This window comes from Elephas maximus, chromosome 7 (assembly GCF_024166365.1).
Source record: "Elephas maximus indicus isolate mEleMax1 chromosome 7, mEleMax1 primary haplotype, whole genome shotgun sequence".
In the NCBI taxonomy this organism is placed as follows: Eukaryota; Metazoa; Chordata; class Mammalia; order Proboscidea; family Elephantidae; genus Elephas; species Elephas maximus.
In genome coordinates this window covers 56,651,531-56,659,473 of record NC_064825.1, presented here as the reverse complement: position 1 = coordinate 56,659,473, position 7,943 = coordinate 56,651,531, and positions in this window count along the sequence as shown.

Here is a 7,943-nt window from a genome sequence, read left to right as displayed (position 1 = left end):
TAAAAGAGAAATTGTCTATCAGAAGAGTTGAAAAGCCAAATGAGAAGTAAAAATATTATTTGTACATGTAGCTATACAGTTAAAATATGGATAAGTAAAAATTGAGCTTATACTTATAACTTTAGGGTTTTTCTCTACAGAAGAAATTACATTCAACATCATTATTTACTAGAGAAATAAAAATCAGAACTACAATAAGATACCATTAGAATGAAGAGAATTAGAAAGACTGAAAATACCATGTGTAGGCGAAGATGTGAAGGAACTGGAAATCTCATGATTGCTGATGGAATGCAAAGTGGCACAGCCTCTTTGGAAAAGTGCTTGGCAGTTTCTTACAAAGTTAAACATGCACTTATCACACATACTACCCAGCAATTCTATGGAATTTACCCAAGATACATGAAAGCATATCTTCACATAAAGACTTGTGCACAGTTATTCATAGCACTTTTATTCCTGATAGCAAAAAACCAGAAAGAAACAAAATATACATCTACTCATGAATAAATAAACTGTGGCATATCCATATAATTTAATTTAAAGAGGAACATAGCACTGATAGATGCAACAGTATGAATGGGTCACATATGTTAAACGAAAGAAGGTAAATACAAAAAAATCAAATACTGTATGATCTTATTGATAAGAAATTCTAACAACAACAACATGACAATGACAGAAAACAGATCAGAGGATTCTGGAAGGGGTAAGTGAGGGTGGGATGGGGGTTGTGAAAAAATTGTTTGCAAAGGGTACAAATGAACTTTTTTAGGAGATGAGTATGTTATATATCATGGTTGATGTAGTTATTGCACGACTTCATAAGTTTTTTTAAACTTGTATGGTTAAAATTGGTGAATTTTATTGTATGTATATTGTGTCTTTATAAATCTGACCAAAAGGAATTTTTTTTTGTCTGAAAAGTGACTTCTTAAACTAAACCTACAGGTAGCCAAATGTATCTCTTTTGAGATATCTTCCATAATTTCTTCCTTTTAACTCATTTATAAAGGAAACACCCCTTTAGTTTATTAAATACCTTGATTTTCAATAACAGAATTTCATTACATCTAGAATGAGTTCCAGGCTGTTGTATTTTATAATTTGCTCATTTACTTCCCATAGAAATCACCCCCAGGTCACACTGCAACAATAAATAAATAAAACAGCGCTATGGCCTCCAACATTTTTGTCAACAGTGCCTTTCTCATTTTTTCTCCATTCAAAGTATCCCAACTCCCCTAACACGCCCTCTTCCTTACAAATTTAAAGCTTCCTTTGGACAAAATGTGTATCTGCTGTGTTTCTCCCTAGTTTATTTATTTTCTGCTCATTCTTTTCTTTTTTCCTTCATACAAAAGTTCTTGGCAATTTGAGCAACTCTCAAGCCTTTAATTAACTATTTTTCTCAGATGTTGAATATATATATGTTTTTTTCAACTGACACCTACACATTGCTACCTATATTATGAGACAATCATCTGTTTAAAGTCTGTTGTTTAAGATTCCTGGTTGATGCAAATGGTTTGTGCTCATCTACTACTCTGCTGGTTGGCAGTTTGAACCTACCTAGAAGAGCTGCAGAAGAAAGGCCTGTTGATCTTCTTCCTTAATGATTACAGCCAAGAAAAGCTCATGGAACAACCCTATTCTGTAATACATGGGGTCACCATGAGGTGGAGTCTACTTCATGACAGTAGGATTTTTTTGTTTGTTTATTTTGGTTTATTCCACTCTTAGTATTGAAGTTTTGAAGAGCACAGGATCAGGAGACACACTACCTGGGTTCAAATTTTGGCCCCATCCTTTGATAGCAATTTGACTTCTGGCAAGTAATTTAATCTCTGTGTGTCTACTTCCCCATTTGTAAAATGGAAGTATTAGCATCTATGGAAACCCTGGTGGCGTAGTGGTTAAGTGCTATGGCTGCTAACCAAAAGGTCAGCAGTTCAGATCCACCAGGCACTCCTTGGAAACTCTATGGGGCAGTTCTACTCTTTCCTATAGGGTTGCTATGAGTCGGAATCGACTCAACGGCAATGGCTTTGGTTTTTTTGGTGACCCTCTCTAGGGTTCAAAGAGAAAAAACTCAGGATGTTGCCTCAGTATAGTAAACACTGTTTAAGGAGAGGCTACTATAATAAATCTATTCCACTCTTCATCTTAATCATTATTGCTTTAAACAAACCCTGAAATTTTTTTTCATCTTAAATCTCTATCTCAAGTATTTCTCCATAAATTCATTGTCCATATATTCTTCATATTGACTTTCTAAAATGTCAGTCTGACTCCATCACAACCCTTTCAATATTTCACAATCACCTACAAAATAAAGTTAATCCCTTTTTCTCCCTTATTATGGGACACAGACTTTCATGACTTGAACCCTGCGTGCTTCTCTGGGCTCATCACCTTCTCTCATCACACTAAGTCATCACCTTCTGCTGTATATGTTGTTCAGTGTTTCTGAATGTGCGTGGAGCTCTCTCCTTATACCTTATAAAAAAAAAAATACCTTATAGCTCTGTATATATACATTCCCTTGGTCATGCCAAGCTCTCTGGCTGGATCACCAGATCTTCTGTCTCTTACATATTGAGTGAATTTCTATTCACCTTCAAAACTGACCCCAGATTTTACCTCAAGTATTCCTTGATCTTTTAAAGTGGAATTAGTCACATTTTCTCCTGTATATTGTTTGGTATCTTTTAAAGCTTTTATCATTGCACTACCAGAAAGTTTTAAATTTTTAATTACCTTTCTGTCCTCTCAACTAATCTGAAAATATCTGAGATCACAGCCTTCTTTTTTTCTCTAAATGAGAATTAGTATCTTTTCTGAAATATCTTAGTTGTTATAATAAATAATCTTTGTATAAGTGAATGATTAACTCAGTAAGATCGGAATACATTGCTTGATTTCACTAAACCCCAATTTTCTTTTTAATAAAATTGTAGCAATGATACTACATTTAAATGTTGCAGTACAGATTAATTCTACAACATAAAAGAGACGACAGAGTAAAAGCACATAGAATACTGCTTAAACGTTCATCAATCAGCATTCATTCCTAGGTTTCCAAGTAAGTTGGAGACATTATACAAATAAAATTCATATTAAATTTACTAGAAAGCACAATTTTTAAGAAATATGAAAATATTTCTTAAGAAGAAAATCTCATATTATTTTGTATAATGCAAGATTTCAAATACTATTTTACATTTTTGGAAAACTGTGAGAAATGTTAGGTCATAGTTTATCAAGTCAATTTTTCAGCTTCAATTTAAGAAGCTTAAATGTGTGTTGGATAAAGGAAAAAGAAAGTGTAAGTAAACTGATAGTAAGAAAGGCAGAGAGGGACACAGATACAGAGGTAAGCAAGGAAGGAGCTAAGGAAGGAAAGAAAGGAGGGAGAGAAAGAGGGAGGAAAGGAAGAAGGGAGAGAGAAAAGAAGAAGGAAATTTTTAGGAAAAATTCATATACCAGCGGTGAAGTCAGTGCGTAGTTCCTGGATCCTAGTACTTGAACTTCTGTTAGAAATAAACTAACTAATATAAATATTACATGTAAAATAATATGCATCTGAATAATACATACTATATAAATACTGAATACATTATGTACCTGTGTATATATGTATCTTTTTTTTCAGATCAAAGCAGAAGTTATGTTTTTGAATGAATTTTAAAATGGTGCTGCTTTGGTTTACTAAAGTCTTCACTACATGGTCTTTTAAATAACAAGTGTCCCTCGTCATGTTAAGTAAAAACCACATAACACATCTTATTATAAAAACATCGGGCACTTACGCTTTAGTACCCACACATTCGCACACATACATCGGTTATGCACGCAACGTAGTTGTCAGCATAAAAGCTTCTTGCTTCGGTATAAATTGGGCTTCAGATATCAAATTAAGTGTATCCTCTTTGATCCCATAATCATTAGTCTGCTTTCTTTTCATCCAGTCTTCTTACACTAACTGCTGAAAGGAAAGCTCTATTTCCTCTACTTCTCCATTCGGGTTATTTTTTTATGCTGATATAGAATACCACATTGTATCAATTATGCATTTTTTAATGAGAACTTAGTTTGTGTCAGACACCGTTCTAAAAAAGCACTGAAAATTCAAATGTGAGTGCGAAATAACAGTATTATGCAACAATGCTGAATTATTATTATTTAAATACTGGTTCTATCATTTCATCCTTATATGGTTCAGAGGGCCAGTTAACCTTTCTGAGAACAATCCTTGTTCTCAGAATTTGAATAATCGTATCTATCTTACTGAGCATTTAGAAAGATTAAATATAAAACTGAAAAGAGCCCCTTATAATGCTGACAAAATTGAAAGGTTAAACTTAAAAAATTCATTGTAAACTAATATATTAGTTAATCTAATTAGGTCAGATTGAGAGGTATATGCCAAATATACCAAAGAGCACCTGGTGGATTCAAACTGCCAGCCTTTTGGTTAGCAGCCCAATGCTTAGCCACTTCTCCAACAGGGTTTCCATACCAAATATAGACTGGGGGAATATAGAGCAAAGCTTCATTGCTAAGTTAAAATTTAATTAGAATTCTGAAGAAACATCAGCTGGAGAACAGCAAATCTGTTTCCTATGTAAAGAAACAACATCTACAATTTATAATGACTACAAGAGAACTCATGTTCAGAACTATTGTAACCACCTAGTATTGTTGTTACAAGGTTGAGGTTGCATGTCAACACGTCTCAAAATACTAGCAGAACAGCTCTCACCCAAGTCAGTGTATATTTTTTATCTGAAAATTTAAGTTTGGTTTTGAACGGTCATTTTTCCAAAACACAGGCACCCATTCAACATTCGAATATTTTAGACCTTGTAAAGAAGATTATAGCAAAGATAGCAAACACTAGGTATGAGCTCAACGTTTACACTGAGAAAACTTCTCTTGCTGAATGGGGAAAAACATCTCAACTTTGCAAAGGCATATGGTGCTCTCCACGGTTCAGCCCCTAAAAACAGGACATGCTGATTTAGTCAAATTCAGTGCAAGTTTGAAAATTATATTTATGAGACAATGGTTTACAAACTCAGGGGACACTATGAAAAACAGGACACATAGTCTATGAAACTTGAGAAATCCAAAATCTAGCTGTGTAAACGCACTCTTCACATATGACATAATGAGAGAAATGCAGTAGAGGACTACATAACGAACCTTCTTTAAATCTATGGTGACTCCAGTAAGTATCACTTAGAAGAAAATATAGATTAAAAAAATCATTTAACATTAAAATATTATCACTTATCAAACACAGGACCCTCCAAGTAGTTTAGTCTCAAGTTTCACAAATCCTATCTCAACAACATTAGTAGTTCCTGTTGATTCTTTCACCCTGGGAAACTTCTTATTATATCAATTTTCTATACTAGGGGAGACATTCTCAGGAATACAATCATAGTTGATATTATCTCTTAGATACTTCACTCACTGAACATTTAAAGCCCTCTTCATTTCTTCACTTTCATATGTGTTTGTTGGTAGGGCTTTCCTTCCCTGTTAGCAGACAGAACTACACAGCTCAATGTGGAGAAGTAGAGAGCTTACTTCAAGAGCTTGGTAGTTTAATGGTATTTTACAGACCAATGACAGATGGTCTTCTAGGCACCTCGAAAGCTCTGGTGAGATTAAACAAAGCCCCGAGAGTTCCCAACTATCACAGTTAAGTAGCTTAAATTTAAGTCCCAAGGGATGTGAGGAAAGAGGGAGCATGTATTAGACGTTATACATCTTAGAGCATCCTTCCATACTGAAGAGACCAACAAATCTCATTGTATTAGAACACAGTAGATCTGGATTATTATATGAAAAGCAAGCTGAAGTGAAAACATATGAATTAAAGCTATGTTAGGATAAGATCAACTGTTCAGGAAAAGCTAAACTATTTGATGGATGAAATAATACCTAGCTTTTCTAAAGTATCAAATACAAATATACACATGCATGTTGTCAAAGCTGACCCCCCCCCAAAAAAAACCCTCAAAATAGTTTCATGCAATTTTGGAGTGAAGAAAGACCCACATTATTTCCCCGATGGTAAAACAGCAAAACTGCATCTAAATTTATCTTTCTGAATAGAAAATAAAATATATTAAGATAATTTAGTACATGAAATCAGACTGTATTGTTCTACACAATTATATTGTGTTTGTGTCTCAAGAGTTGATCAAGGGCATATTTCTATGGCAGTACAACAAATGGACCCCATTCACAGTAGTCCTCAGAACGATATCCTCTCTTCTTTATCCTTATCCTGATTCTGTCTCAACAGTGAGAAAATATTTTGCATCTAGTAAAATTTTTTTTTTTTTTATTATTCAAGGGAATACTGGAACTTAAAACTTACACCTATTAATTTATTTTTTGTGGGAATCAGGCTAATCGAGGTATAAATTGAATACAATGAATTTCACCATTTTTAGATGCACACTTCTATGACTTAAAAAATAGGTATATCTTCATGTAAACACTAGCACAAACAAAATAGAGATATTTCCATCTCTTTAAAAAAGTCCTGTATGCTTCTTTGAAGTCAACACCCTCACACACTGTCTCGAGCCCCAGGAAACCACTTATCTAATTTCTGTTCCTATAGTTTTGGTTTTTCCAGAATGTCATAAAAATGGAATCATGCAAAACTTGTGTTTGTTTTCCCTCATTTAGCATTATGCTCATGAGATTCATCTATGTTGTTGCATGTATGAAAAACTCATTGAATTTTACTTCCTAGTAGCCTTTGGGGCCCTGGTGGTACAGTGGTTAAAATCTTAGCTGCTAATCAAAAGGTTAGCAGTTTGAATCCATCAGTCACCCATTGGAAGTCCTATGGGGCAGTTCTACTGGGTCCTTATAGGGTCGCTTTGAGTTGGAATCAACTGGACAGCAATGGTTTTTTTAGCATCATTTCAATCTGAAGAGAGACAGTGGTTTCTTTATCCATTTAGCTGTTGGTAGTTATTTGGGTTCCTTTGGGTTTTGAGCAATTATGAATACAGGTCAAACATTCAGGTAACAAATATTTATATGCACATGTTTTCATTTCTGTTACTTAAATACCAATGAATACACCTGTTGTGTCAGATATACCATTTGTATTCTCCTTATCAATGAATGTGAAGTTGCTCCGAGTTTTTGCAAGTTTTTTTTTTTTTTTTTTTCCCCAGGACATTCTAATAGCTGTTTAGGAGTATAACAGTATCACATGGTTGTTTTAATTTGTTCTTGCTTAATTATTAATGGTATTGAACATCTTTTCATGTCATATCTCAGTATTTATTCTTTAGTGATGAGATTGTTCAAATGGTTTGCCCATTTTCGTAGCATTGTGTTGTTTTCTTATTATGGAGTTGTGAGAATTTATTTTATATTTGGTTAAAAGTTTTTTGCACCTATGCATTGGACAAATATTTTGTCTCACCTTGTGAATTGTCTTTTTATTTTCCTAACTGTATCTTTCAAAAATCAGTTTTTGATTTTGTGTAAATATAATTTATAATTTTGCATAAATATAATTTATAATTTTTTTTCTCTCATGGGTGGTACTCTTTGTATCACGACTAAAAAATATTTGTCTAGTGCAAAATAACAGCTTATTATCATGTTTTCTTCTAGCATTTTTATAGTTTTAGGTTTTATACCCAGGTCTACCGTCCATTTTGAACTGATTTTTATAAAGGCAATCATTGTCCACTGAATTATACAGGTATCTTTGTTGAAACTGAATTGACCATGTACTATATGTGAGTCTCTTCTTATAGTCTGTATTATTTTATATTGATCTATGTACTTATTAAAGTCCCTACTTGGCACAGTTTGTGCTTGACTATTAACCTAAAGGTTGGTGGTTCAACTCCCCCCCCCCCCAGTGGCACTACAGAAAAAAGGCACGTGAT